The sequence below is a fragment of the Halyomorpha halys genome, unplaced genomic scaffold, assembly GCF_000696795.3.
Source record: "Halyomorpha halys isolate HHAL.00 unplaced genomic scaffold, Hhal_1.1 Scaffold359.1, whole genome shotgun sequence".
Taxonomy (NCBI): Eukaryota; Metazoa; Arthropoda; class Insecta; order Hemiptera; family Pentatomidae; genus Halyomorpha; species Halyomorpha halys.
Genome location: NW_027104882.1, coordinates 24135 through 39669, shown reverse-complemented (window position 1 = coordinate 39669; position 15535 = coordinate 24135). Strand labels below are relative to the sequence as shown.

The 15535-nt window shown below is 30.7% G+C and overlaps 1 protein-coding gene across 1 annotated transcript in view; it reads left to right on the top strand.

Moving 5' to 3' along the window:
- The window catches only part of LOC106681677 (zinc finger protein 395), a 42209-nt gene that overhangs the window by 8442 nt on the left and 18232 nt on the right, over window positions 1–15535 (top strand). The window lies entirely within an intron of this gene.

Below are 15535 nucleotides of genomic sequence, written 5' to 3'. Positions count from 1 at the left end.
ACTACCTAGTCTCTGCAAGCAGTTCATATGTTAAGTATTGCAACTAAAATTATAATTTTTTTTTACAAAATGTAATCAGCTATCGAGTTTTTTTTATTATTATATGTAATTTACAACTGTAGAAAATAATAAATATGGTACAATAAGTAAATTGGAAGAATGTTTTAAACACTTGAAAATCTTGGGAAGGAACCACCCGTTAATTTAAATTAGAAGGTCCCGTGACCATCTACTTTTCAGACGCCTCGAAGGATTATTAGGGCTTGTTAAGGATGAGAGATTAAGAAATAATGGGTTAGGTTGGGTAAGGAGTTTGGAATGAAAAGACGCATATCAGGGCCAAATCTGCAACAAATGGGATGTTAAGGTCGGGATGAGTTTATTTGTAACGAATAAGGAGCATCAAGGATTTTAGGTAGGATTGTAAGGTTTGGATGCGGGAGGAATTTGATGGTTTGGTAGAGCTCCACAGCTCAATTCCATATGTCCAAATTGGTCTGATTATCATAGTTATAATTTTTTGTAGTGAATGAGAAGTTTAGTGCGTTTGTCAAGGTGTAGCAATTGAAATCTACTTAAAAAAAAAAAAGATTAAAGAAATTTAAGGGAAGGCGAAAATTATATACAAAAATGTTTGTATATGCTGCTGTTAAAATATTCTTTTAAAATCGGGTTTCTCTAGGGATAATAACGATTATAAATTTCCTTTCTGCCAGGAATACTACATTACAACAAAAGATAACAGTTGTAATGCGATCGGTAAATAATAAATAGTTTATTTTCTATTTCAGTTCTTTTGGCCACCTGTCAATCAACGATCTTCTGATTTTTTTTTTTCTTCTGCTTCTATAATTCGAACACTTTTTTAATTTCAGTTTTGACCTCCTCCATAGCTTGTACAGTAATAGAGAAATAGGTCACTTAGGTTACAGTCTACGGTACCATCTCTGGAATAAGCCCAGTTCAATATAAAAGTCGAAACTTTTTTGTCAAATTTGTCACTATGTAAGTAAACAGCGATATATCCTTAGTTGTCTTTATCTAAGATGGGATTTTTTTTTTTTTAATTATTCAATGTAATAATTTATTTCTATATTTTTCTTGTTTAATAATGAAGAATAAATATACAGTTTTCTTTATACTTTTGGTTACAATAAACATCACTACCCTTAAATTTTTCCTTTTACTGGGCAAGGTATGAACCATAAAAAAAATCAAATAGATATTTAGTCCCCGAAGATGGTAAATGGAATCTGTAACAATGAAGGTTTTATCCTTTAGTTCAGCCGGCGTTTTTCGTGTTCTGGGCCACGAAACACCTTACTCTGCATAGCAATAACAATTTGTTGTACTGGGCAACTGGAACAAGGATTAGAAATGCTTTGTCAGCGTTTTATTTGCTATTTGTCGTGTCTGGATCTCAGCCCTCAACGTCTGAGTGTCATGGAATCGTCCAATACTACACAAGTTATTTAATAGGGTCAAAGGAATATCATTTTATCTCAGCACTTCCTTGTGTTAAAAGGTTTATGGTAAGTGAATCATAAATTCTAATTTAAACAAATTAATTAAGTCAAGGATATTTGATTTATATTTTCGTTTTCTATGCTGATGTATGTTGTGAATTCTTCGAAGTCGGGCATGGAATGGTAAGCTCTGAAGATCAGTAAAGCCTTAGAAAGGATCGGTCGGGAAGACAATGGAGATCATTGTCACGTGCCCTATGACGTCATCGGCCAACATGGACGAACGTCACTTGAATTTTCAGGGCTGTCCTGTAGGGATAGGATATCGAAGATTTCATATCGATAGCAGATGGAATTTAGTTAATAATGCGATATTAATAATAAATTAATCAATAATATTTTTTTTAAAAATTGTAGATGGTTTAGGACATTGATTTAATAACTATTGACTCAGAAAAAAGGGTTGTTCTTGTCTATTTAAGTAATATCTGATACAACTGAAAATTATATCCGACATATATTGACTATTTTAACGCAGGGTTCGATTTGAGATTGAAGGAGTTTCGGAATCTCTAGGAAAATTGTACGTTATGTTATAAACTAACATGTATTTAATCACACATGTACTCTCTTACTTGTTTTTACTTCACGTAAAAGAACCATACGCAGATCATTTATAATGTCTTTTAGAGCAATAATTCGAAATTCCCCCACCCTTTCAGGCTCCTCTATATTAGGGGTGAAACACCCCCAACAGCGTCTATACCCCTCTAGGGTATTCTTGTTCAAAATAAAATTCTAAATAGATTTTATATCGATCCATTGCTTCGAAAAGGCATTCACATCCCCTGAAAAGTACACTAATGATAATAAAACTAAGGAGTGTTGTTTCAAAAATCGTATTATGTTTAAAGTACGGTCATCAAAAAGTAATCTCATTTGAGAATTCGACTTTGCCAGTAAAAAGACAATTTAGGTGTTCAAACAAAATGATCTCAGTTACTACATAACTCTGCTCATTACGTAATTTTATAGCTAATTTAATTTGCTATTGAATTGATTATGGATGTATTTTTGATATGAGGCTTTCTTTTTGAGGTGACTAAAGATTTATCTAAAAAATTTTTTTTTAGATTACCATTATTACTGATGTTTATGTAATTTAATTTTCGTTCTGATTTTTTCGCTACTTTTTTTATGTTACAAGCTTCCTTGCCCTTACATTAGTATGACAGAGAGGTGTTACACTACACTATGATATTCCCTTGAATCCAATCTGCCTGAAATGCTCTGTTCACTCAATCCTCCTTATATTGATCGCTCTGGATGATATAAGATTTATATTCACATATACCTCAATACGGACTGTTGCTAAATATTTGGTGAGGTAAAGGTTGGTCGGGGGACGTGCCCTGGTTGGAGAGGATGAGGTCGCAGAATATCGGTCAAGGGAGAGGCCAGATACGACTCCGTGAGGCAACATTGCAACTTTCTACCTCTTGCCTAATCCCAGGCAACTGATCCACGTTCACATTTGGCCCACTTAGTCAACTATGAAAGTAAAAATGAAGTATATCCGAGTAGATATCGGCTCTTGTGTTGTGGAAGCTTCTATTAAAATAATTTCTATACTATGAAAGAAAAATAAATCAATTTAATACAGATAAGCATTTGTTGATAAATTAGGTTCGATTTCAAAACCTATTAATATAATAGACACACATTTCCATTTATTCAGGAAGTTTTCAAAAACAATTAAATTTAATTTAAAAAACTTTCAGAATAGGTTTTTAGTAATAAGTTTAAATATTTTTTCATAATTCCCCCGAATTAGTGGGTTGACTCACGGCAGCAGTAACAGAATTCTGATAGATTTATTTATTGATAGATATTACAATCTGCCACACTGTTGTGGGCAATAGGTAATAGTGATGAATGATCTCATACATACTAAAATAAATTTTTAAAAAAAGAAAAAAAAAAGAAGAAAAAAATAATAATAAAAAAACTCTTAAAATATATACAAACAAAAGAATAGACAAGATGAACATAATCAAACTATCTGTATGAAAAATAAATAAATAAAATAACATAATGATAAAATAATATATACAATATATTACCCACGTGTGAGGGGTAGAGCAGAGCTCAAGAGATCCCAGCGCATCCCTCTCGCCGCATCACTGGTAGTAACAGAATAAATAATAATCTGCTATAGCCGGATTCGAACCCGGGTCCTTGGAGTTGCTAGCCATTCCGCTCCCCTGTAATAATAATTATCTTTATTTTAATAATAAAAATGAAATAAGTATGGATTTTATTACTGTTTATTTTTATTAGAGTAGTTTAGATAAAAACCTTTGTTATGGGAAAACATACTACTTCTACTTGCTAATATGTCATTTTGTAATTGAATTTTGTAGTAAAATATAAATAATAACTAAGTAATAGAAGATAATTTTCATTAGTCTCAAACATCTTTGTTAAAATAATTTTTTTTTCTTGTTGTTTTGGTAAAGGTTTTTTTAAATAATTTTTTTATGCTTTTTGTTTTTAATTATTGTATTGTAGAATGAACAGTTTTTCCTGAAAGGTTTGACCTTTGAAGTCGCCACCTATGTACCAAGAATAAGTTGTAATATTAAATTAAAATATTTCATTAATGTATTCTTTATAAATATATATGTAAAATAAACTGTATGTTTTCCTATGATAGTTGGAACTCCAGGCTCAAAATACCTGTTTTTTCACGGTTGGCCCAAATCCAAATCGTAAAACAGATTAATTATGTGTGTAGAGGCGTTATGCTAGGGCTATATTTATTATTACTTTTACCTTCTTCTTCTATAGTGGAGAATTTAAAAAAATATATATATTATTTTTCAAGAAACCCAATACAAAAGACTGATCTATATGACTATTATAAGGTCTATCTGGACATACGGAGTTGAGCTTTGGGGTTTCACTAAACCATCGAATTCCTTCCGAATCCAATCCTTACAGTCCAAAATCATTTATGAAATCCTTAATGATCCTTACTTTGTCACAAATCAAGTCACATCCATCAGGACCTCAATGTTCCATATATTGTCGATTTGGCTAGAGAGAGATACTAATCCTTCCATGATTAACTTCCCAACCACCCAATCCCACTCGTTCTCAACCACTCGTTTTGAACCTGGCTTCTCCTTCATTACCTAATAATGAAGTAAGATGAACCCATCTGAAAGTAAGATGGCCTCGAAATCTTTTCCTCTAGCACTGTTATTGTAGTTCTATCAATGGGTAGATTCTCCACATGTTTGTTTCATGTCATTTCATAACTTACAGCAAATTTACTTGTATATATTTTTATACAGTTGTAAATAACAGTAAAAAAATATTTTTAAAAGAAATAAATATTTTTCGAGAACTTTCCCCGAGAAGAGTCCATGAGGTGATGTTAAAAAGATAACTCATTTTCAGGAAATGGATTCAGTTGATTTTTCGGTGCCTCTAAAATGGGACAGAGATACAGACGGCATTGACTGTTTAGACAATGATAAAACGGCCTGTGAGAGTTTGACAGCCTCTGTATTGATAGGCAATCAACTTTTTCGATTAGCCCAGAACTAACAAAACTGGAAATAGTTCAACTTTTAATTACGTTTTGAAATTAGTTCGTAGATATTTTATTACTTGATCGTTTGACATTTACTTTGTCCGTGCATCAGCACTAAAGCTTATAAATTAACTAGATTAGTTTATAATATGATTGCTGTTTATCTCTTAATGTAACCATGAAATGAACAAATAAAATATGTGGTATAGTTTATTGTTAATTTCCAAATACCATGTCTTAATTAAAATGAAATTGAATAATAAACTTAAGATTTTCATGAGCTAGAATGGGCATTTAATGATTTGGTATAAAATGAAAGTACTTATTTTTGAGAACTTTCTTTGTTTTTGCGTGAAAAGTTTAAATTTTGATCATGCAACCTTGATATATAAAAAAATAGAAATCTCTAAGAATGGATATTGGTTACAGGATTGTAAAGACAATGATGTTTAATAAATCATTTGCAATAACTAATGATATACAATACATGCAAGATAAAGTTATATTAGCAAATTTTACTGCTTAGCTGTTTTATTGCTCATCTCAAAGTGTAATAAAATTCTTATTTAGGAATAATAACATTCTCATTCCAATGTTTTTAACCACACAATCGTTGTTGATAAAATACAGAAACATGTGCAGAATTAATACGTATTAGCTTATCTCAGCAATTCCTGTTAATTATATAATTGAATTAAATTAAATCAAATATAAATCGGGGAAAAATCAAATGTAAATAAACTAGACAAAGTTTCTAACCAGAAGTAATTTTTGAGGTTGGGACAACAACGTAATCAAAAAAACTACTTCTTTAGTTAAAATTTTTGTAAAATAATAAATGCAATTATTTTCTTAATTTCTATATCATAAAATAAAGTCTTGGAAAATTGTTTACTTATTAGAAATGTTTAACTATTGTAGGTTGATAAGCATTCTTTCTAAGCATGTTGATATTGGGGATTCTGTGTTACTCCTGCCCAAGTTACAACAATATAAAATTTTAGTAAAGATTTAATAATTTTAAAAATGGCTTAAAATATTGTATGAGCATAAATAGATAATAAATTTTAATTACTATCAGATCCGTCTGGTTGACCATATATGGTTATTATAACAATTAAATTTGTTTTTATCTATTGATAATGGGGGTTTAGTCTCCTGTAAAAAAAGACACTCGTTACGATTTACAACCTTATAATTTTTGAATAATTGTAATTTATTAAAATAATTCAGTTTAAAAAATAATGATAATCAAAATAATATATATAAGAAATAATAATATTTAATATGTGATTGAAACATGAGACAAAAGAAAAAAAAATTAATATTCATAGAATTAATAAAATAAATAACTGGAAATATAATTTGAAAAAAGTAAATAATAATAATGAATTTAGTAGTAAACAAGTATAAAGTTCATAGCAGAATGTCTTAGATTAGCCTAAGTTTCACTATTCAATTTGAAATTGGATCTCTTATGTTGTAATCCACTGCACTTTTTTTGTCTTTTTCGGCCAAGACTCCCATTGGAGTCCTATACTGCCTAACCATGGTTGGGGGTCAAAGTTCTTCATTTTGTGGGACCACCAGTCAATGAAAAAAGTCAACGCCCCAGGCCGGATTCGAACCTGTGTCTTAACCACTGAGCTATGGGCGGCCCTCACTGCACTTTAAACTACTGGTAACAACCATCGGACATTTGTTAAGTGCTTTTCGATGAATGCATTCAATTGTAATTCACGACGCAATTGGCTATTTCTTATAAACCAAGGTACAACTGCGATTCTGAGGATCTTGTTTTGAAATGACCACTTTTTTTTTTTAATGTTCACCAACGTTTTATTAGTTTTAATAGTAGTAACAAAGTCAATATTGTTTTGTTTTACCAATTTTTTTTTATGCTTCATTTTGTTTTATTGTAGGAAGCTAGTCCGGGTGGTGGTCAATAAAGGTATTAAAATTGTAAAATAAAACTATTTCTTGTTAAATAACGTTTCGCCCCACTTTGCATGTCTTCGTCAGGGCTAAATGAAAAAACAAGATACAAACAATTGTTATGCTTATAAAGTACATAAAAATATAAGGAAGTATACATGTAGGTGGACTGGAAACAAGTTACTAATAAAGATAAAGAGGTGTGATAAAAGTTCTAATACAGATCTAGATTAATAAATTGTAGGAGACAACTCATTAAAAAAATTTAAATTAGTCTAGTATTTAGAAGTTTTATCACACCTTGTTATATTTATTAGTAACTTGTTTCCAGTCCACCTACATGTATACTTCCTTATATTGTTATTATTATTTCTTTTTTATCTACTTTATAAACATCACAATTATTTTGAAATATTTTGTCAATTCTATGATGTTTGGATCTTTTTTATTTTTTCATTTAGTTCTGATGAAGCTCTACTAAGTGGGACGAAACGTTGGTTTACAATAAATAGGTTATTTTTACTATTTTAGGTTATCTATACCTTTATAGATCGCCACCCAGACTATCCTCCTACAATCTACTTCACTAGTACTATAACTATCTTCATCCTTCATTTTTTTTATAATGAAATTACTATGACATTTACGAAAAGTCTTTCTATTTCTAATATTTAAAAATTTCTACTTCTTTGTATTATTTATTGTAATAATTACTCTTTTTTTAAAATCTTTAATTGATGATTTACTAATTAATTTTAGACGAAATGTTGCATTTCAATCACATATTCCTGTTCCAAATATATCCGAAGGACCTTTTCCCCTACCGATTTTGGTACTAACCAGAAGCTTGCTGACACAAAACACGCCCACCTAGCCACATCACCTAACCTTTAACGGCTGCTCCGAATTACTAACTGGGTCACTAGATTACACACCATACTACACCGCACGCATGGATCTTTCAAGGAAATGAAACCTTTTTTAGATTATTATTATTTTTTTTTTATAAATTAACTTAATTGACAAACACCGGACTGTGTTTATTTTTCAGCAGTATATATGTATCTAGTATATTTGTTTTAACGTGACATCCAGCCATTAACTTTTACAACATTGTATGGGATTATATATAAAAAAATCATTAAAGAAAATTTACTTTTAAGGTAATGTTACTCTTACCCCTATCGAACAGATCCGCTACCTTGGACTACATTTGGACAAGCGAATAACCTGGAATCCCCACACAAGACTGAAAAGACAGGAAACTGCACGTCGATTTCGACTATTACAGCACTTACTAGACAAACGGTCTAAACTTTCAACACATTACAAAAGACTGATCTACATGACTGTAATAAGGCCAATCTGGACATATGGATTTGAGCTTTGGGGCTCCACTAAACCTTCGAATTCCTCTCGTATTCAATTCTTACAATCCAAAATCCTTCGTAAAGTCCTCAATGCTCCTTACTTTGTCACAAATAAAATCATACATAAAGACCTTAATGTTCCCTTTGTAACCGATCTAGCCCGAACCAGTTTCTCTACACACCTGTAACACTGCAATTTAACCGAGATCAGATTTACTAAATGTATTATAATGTACAATTGTAAATAGCAATAAATAAATATTTAAAAAAAACTTTTCAGGTTTATGTGTTTGATAAGTAAAAAAAAAAATGGTTTTGCCGTTGTTGCCCTCTCGGGGTCTACTTCTCTTCTAGAAGTAGATAAATCTTTTTGATAAAACTTCAGGGAAACGTTGGTTAATTCTGTGACGTGAGACATTTGAGGAAAAACAGTTTTATGCCGGATGTAAAGGCATACTATTTAATATACCCCATTGTATTGGACCTTATTTCGTATTCATGATTGCAGACACCGCATTTAGAAAAAATATTTTGATTTAGAGAGCAATTTTTACTTCTAATACTTTCTTCATTGTATTATTTCCTCCAATAGTTGACTATATGATTATATTAAGCTATTTAATTTTTTAACTAAACTTGTATTTATATTCTTGTCATTGTATAAAATATCAGAAAATAGTATCACCGAAATTAAATAGCAGGGTTGTAAATGGTAAATCTGACTAATGCAAAGATTCGCACATGCTAATTGTTGAACAACATGCATGGTCGGACGAAAAATTAGAGGGGAATCATTGATAAAAGTTAAAGGGTGCTGCATGAACCCCATTAACGAAAACTTTTTAGTAAAAATTATGGCAACAAGACTTCCTACTTTATTTTTATCAGTAAGCTAACTTTTAAGACCAAGGTTTCACTCACTAATGAACTTCCTCACGCGAGGACTTTATTCGCCATCAGTTTCGTTAGTTCTATTCTATTTTGGCTGTTAAGAATTAGGACTAAAATACTACTAACGGCCGGTTGGAGCTTTACAGTTTAATCCACGATTAATTATCCGTTGCTCCAGGAAAGTTAACCTTCAGATCTGCTGATAATCTTTACCGGCCAATGATAGTTACTTAAACTGAGATTTAGAACAAATCGACGTTTATGTAGGTAACACTTCCAGTTGGGTCTGTTATCTAGTGAAGGTGTATTGTATTATTCCGTTTAAATGGTTTTGATCAGAAGATTCGACAGACGATGAAGAACTCAAATAATTAGTTGCCCAGGCAATAGTGAAAAAAATGTATTCTGTCCTCGGCCAAATCATTTTTTACCGTGGTCGGATGAAGAATTGCTTCTGTGACTCCGACTGTTAAAAGTGGCTTTCAAATCAGTTTAAGTGTAATTGGATTCATAATTTTTAACATCACCGATAGGAATTGCGGGATTTGGCAGTTACCTCGGTTTCAGGTAACCTTGCTAACCTGGTTTACAAAGCTGTAGACCAGAAACAGGTCGCTAAGTTACCGGAGTTTTTCTAAACTCTTGGACTAATATAAGCTCCAAAATTCTGATTTTGGTGTAACGGAACCTGGAGGGCAGTCGAACACAAGAAAAGGACGTATGGTCACCGTAGTGATTGTAAAGTTTAATTCCTCTTTAAAAAATATTAATGTTGTAAATAAGTTGGATCATTTAAAAAAATTAGCTAAGAGTATTCAATGATAATGGGCAGCAGTTGTCATTTTCCTCGTTAGTTATAATCTCTTATTCAAAAAACATTTTTGGGAAGAAATAGTTTTCCGGCAGTTTTCCATGCACCATTTTCCTCACAACTCTTATACAGCTGCCATTGCGTCAGGCCATTTCTTAGCGGCTTACCGAGGTATTTCGTAATGGAAACGAATCGGGTCGCTCAAAAGAAATTTTAAGTATTTCGATAGGAAATGTCGGTACCTCGCTGGGTTGGCAAGAGCCATGACCTAGATACCCCACCGCTCATCCATTCTTCCGATCCCTCCATTGTTTCTCAGAACAATCGATGCAGGCGAGCCAAAAATTGTTCTAGTATCTTCATTAAAACTTTTTATTCACTTCTGTACAATCTCTCTTTATTTAATGAAAGTTTGCAAGGTAATTAAAAAGAAAAAAATATGAATAGTGGTTAAGAATGTTGTCATAATCTGAACAATCGTTCTATTAATCAGATATACGGTGCATATAAAACAAAACGTCTCCAAGAGTACAAATTTTTTTGATGACCGTTTTTTGTTTGTACCAGATTTGGTTGGACGAAGGTGAACATTAGGTGGTCATCGTCATTTAACAGTTTGCTTAAAGGAAGGCGAGAGAAAAGGCGAATTTTCCACATTTTGATTGATGACCTAACAATTTTTACATTCATATTAAAATTATTACTTTTGCTGGGAAAAATTGAAAATTCTGTTTAAAAACAAAATACTACTTTTTAATAAGCAAAATGACCAATGGAAAAACTTATTGTATATTTAAAGAAATATTAAATTCATTGATTTCATTATTTTTTTTTAAATATGGCAATCCACAGCAATCTGTCTTATAATGTAAAATAATATAAGCAATGTTGTTCAGTTTAACCAAGCACGCGTTAGGAATACTGCATGGTTATCATCCTTAAGAAGATTCAGAGGGTAAGAGAGTTGAAGAATAGAAAGTGTACACTATTATAGAGATGATTTACAACAGTATTGTTTGCCTAGAGACCATATCTCGTCTACTTTACTGACATACTTTCATACTTACATAATCTGATTGAGCCGTGAAATCAAAACCCAGACATTTTATATAATCAGATTTTTATGCCGCTTAAGAAAAGTGTGTTTTCTTTTAAATTGGAAAGTCATAATTTTATCGAGAAATCTCTCGTGATTTTTTTGCATATCCTTGATGGGACATGCTTCCAAAAATAATTCTCCCCTCAGACTCGAATTCGGTCAAGGCAGGCTGGGTACTTACTACAAAGTAAACTTTGTGAGGGAAAAAAATTAAATAGGTATTATTAGACCGTTATTAAACAAAAATTGATTACATACATTATATGAAGGATTTTATTTTTTCCTTTAATTATCTTTAAATAAATCTTTATTGGGCTCTAAATTTAGTCTAACTTCCTAATAATTTGCAGCTAAGACCATCAAGAATGGAATTCTACTTTTCTATATCTAATCCAAACAAAGACCAACTAGATCTATCAAGAACATTACATGGGATCAAACGGGGGATTTGAATTAGAACATTTAAGGTTATTTAAAATAGGAAATAATTTAATAAATATGATTTCATAATAAGAATTAATTTCAAAAACCTTTTTTTGTTGGGGCAGGGCAGTAAAAAAAAAAAAGAGGGAAAAAATTTGTTAGTAATTAATTTAGCACTAAATTTGTTTTTTTAATGTAATTAAAATGATAAAGTGCGATTTAATAATAACAACTTAAAAAAAAAAAAAATACACAGTATCAGAATAAAAAACAGACAAACAAGTACAATGGTAAAGGAATATCCGTTTGCTGGAGGTCGATTGAAAAAGCAAAAAAAACAAAACATAAACACATACGTACATCAAGTGACTGAAAAAAATAAATGAAATAAAATTTCAAAATTCTGAATTAGATACCAACTAAATACCAATAATTATTTAATTAAATAAACACTTAAATAACTTTATAAAATTGTATATATTATAAAAATACATAGCAAAAAAATTTTAAAATTTACCATCGAATTACTTATAAAATCTGAAAGAAATGAAATAGGATTTATGGCAAATAAATGATTTTAAATAATAAAAATATATACACAAAGTACTTTTGAAATTAAAAATATTTCAAAGAAAAGAATTTTTTTTTTTAAACTTCAAATAACAACATACGCTGATGATACATGTATACTTTCTGTAAACAACGACCCAACTAATGTATCACAAACACTACAGCCACACATAACATCTCTTGAAGAATGGTGTAAAAACTGGAGAATCAAAATAAATCCTGACAAGTCCCACCTGATCACCTTTACTCTCCGTCGTAAACCTCTGCCCTCCTGTCCTTCAGTATCCTTTCTAAATACACCTCTAATGTCTGTTGAACAGATTCGATAGTTAGGACTCCATCTTGACAAGAGACTTACTTGGAATCCACACACAAGACTGAAACGACAAGAAACTGCTCGCAGATTCCGATTGCTACAACACTTACTTGACAAACGCTCTAAACTTCCCATTCATTACAAAAAATTAGTATACACTACGATAATCAGACCAATTTGGACATATGGAATTGAGCTCTGGGGCTCCACCAAACCATCAAATTCTTCCCGCATCCAATCGTTACAATCCAAAATCCTACGTAAAATCCTTGATGCTCCTTATTACGTCACAAATAAACTCATTCATAAAGACCTTAACATCCCATTCGTTGCAGATTTGACCCAAAACAGATATGCGTCTTTTCATTCCAAACTCCTTATCCATCCTAACCCATTAATTTTTAATCTTTCATCCCTACATATTTACCTATTGTATTATTTTGTACAGTTGTAAATTACATTAAATAAATAATTAAAAAAAAAAACTTCAAATCAGTTCTTTTTTTTTTAAATTTTAGTTATAATAAAGTAAAAATGTTTCTAATTTGGGATACTAGTTTTGATGACACGTGTTCCTACAGATACAAATTACCCACATCTTTAACCCCTACTTGGCTGAACCACTTTTCAAATTGACGCTTTGAGAACAGGGCTCTATCTGCAATTCTAATCGAGCCTAATCTTTGATCTTTATCAGTTTTTGATCACAAAAACGATGAGTGGCAAAAAATCTGAAAATGGGTTTCGTAGTTGTTTTCCATTTTCTTGAATCCTGGCCTTTAAAAGCGTGTTTTCACCGTATTCTTCCTATCTTTACCCTAACTCGTTAAATATGCGTTAACCTTTCCCTTGTTATAGATGGAATAACATGATATATTCCTTAACAAATTTCCATGCTGAAAAATCAGTCAATATAACATTAATCAAATGATATTTTAAATTTAATTTTAATATTTTTTTATTTTTTAACACTTTAAAAGAAGATTAAAAGCCAAACGATTAATTATCCTTGCCATTACAATATTTAGATATGGTATTATAACACGCAACATCAGTGTGTGATAAGTTCAAGAGTTATATTTTCTAAAGTTGCTAATTAAATAAGTATTTAGATTTCTTCAGTAAAACCGGCTGTGCGCGTCAGTACGATTTTTTAATACCAATTATGAAATTTGCATAAACCAGTTTCATTTTTCATCGTTCTTGTAAAATTTAATTTTGAATTACTCCTTATATTTCTCTAATCTTCTTTTTATGCGTATTTTTTCTCATTTTAGTCAATTTAAATATCGTTTAAAATAATATAAAAGTAATTTTTTTACTTAATGTTCGGTTTATTTGATTGACTACACAGTTTGTTTTTCTACCGCAATTCGTAGGATTCGTGCATTTTTTATTTTTATTTTGGTTAAATTAAACAGTATTTGAAAAAAAAAATGTTATTTTGATTTTTATGGTATTTATAGAAAAGTGACCCAAAAAATTATTTTTTTTATTATGACTTAAAAAATAAAAATAAAATTTGGCTTCTCTTTTTCTACTAGGTCGGTATTATTGGTGTGTGTAAAAAAAAAAAGCTGTGAATTTATCTTGTTTCTCAATCTTAAAAAGTTGCTTTGGATCTTTATTAACATTAGTTTAATAACTTTTTACGTTTAAACTTGAGTTTCTTTTCGAATCAGTTTTACTGTTTGATAACTTTTCACACATATTAACTATCGATTGTTATTGTGAAAGTAATTTTGCTATTCCTGTTTACTTGTCAATAATAGATTTAATATCGATTGGTTTGTTGTTGGGTAATGTACAAAACTTAAATAGTGATAACAAAATGGGTTGTGCTTGTTTATAATTTATAAAATAATAACATATAATAAAGTAAGCTGTGTAATATGCTGATGAATAAATTTTCAAAATAAATCTTCTACATTTGTGAACGTTATAGACCGGACCAGCATCACGTAGTCGAATACCTTTTCACATTGTCACTCTAAATTGGCCTCAATAGGCCGTCTGGTATTTATTAGACGCTCCCTCCATAAAATAAATTTTATTGATCCACGTGAGAATAGAACCTAAAAGTAAGCCGAGATAACCTTGCCCCATCCCACAAAGCCGAAAAGGCCTTGTGACATAGGCTTCAGAAATACGATTATTTATTGCAGTGTCTATTGTATCCCGCCATAACATAAGTCCCTGAAATTTTAAATGGAAAAATTTAAGATATCTGTGAATATATACCAGAGAGAATCGTTCTAAGCTTGTTTTAAGTGCAAAGAGTAATGCTGCTCGATGCTTTTAAATTAACCATTCTCTCTATGACGATAGCAAAGCGGTTTAAGATAAGAATTCCCTCATAGATGCGTCAGCTCCTCTTTCATCATAATGTTTCCTGTCCACTTTCGTTTGACAGGAAAAAGTAACGTTTTAAATAACATTACTTCCGTCAGTTTTTATTTGTTAATGAACATTATAGTCTCTATATCTGGATTTAAACTACGAAATGCTTACACAATCTGATTCCTTTCAGAATATTACTGTATAAGAATACCAATACCCGTGGCAGGTCCACACATATTCATAGTTTTAAACTAATTTTATAATGTAAATTTAGATAAGTAATTTTTTCCCAAAGACTGCTCAACTAGCTGTTAGTAAATGTTTTAAATATTAGATAAATATTGCTCTAATTTAGTGGTGGGCGGGAAGAGAAGAATCACCTGTTATTTGTTGGTGTTATGATCTTGAAAGATTCAAATATCGTCCTCGTATGTCGGCCAATACTCCTTACAAATAATGTAGTAAATATATTACCAATATGCATATAGTACATGCATTATCTTATTATTATTACTACAACTTTAATGAAATAAAGTTGTAGTAATAATAATAAGATATTTTAGAAGTTTTGTCTAAAATTCTAATTTATCTATAATTAAAAATTTTCTTGTTTCTGATTATTTTAAATTGATTCAAAACTTTATAAAGTAATGAACATTTCGGAATGGTAAGTAACTATTTAATATTAGCTACTGTATCGAAGTATTTTGCTG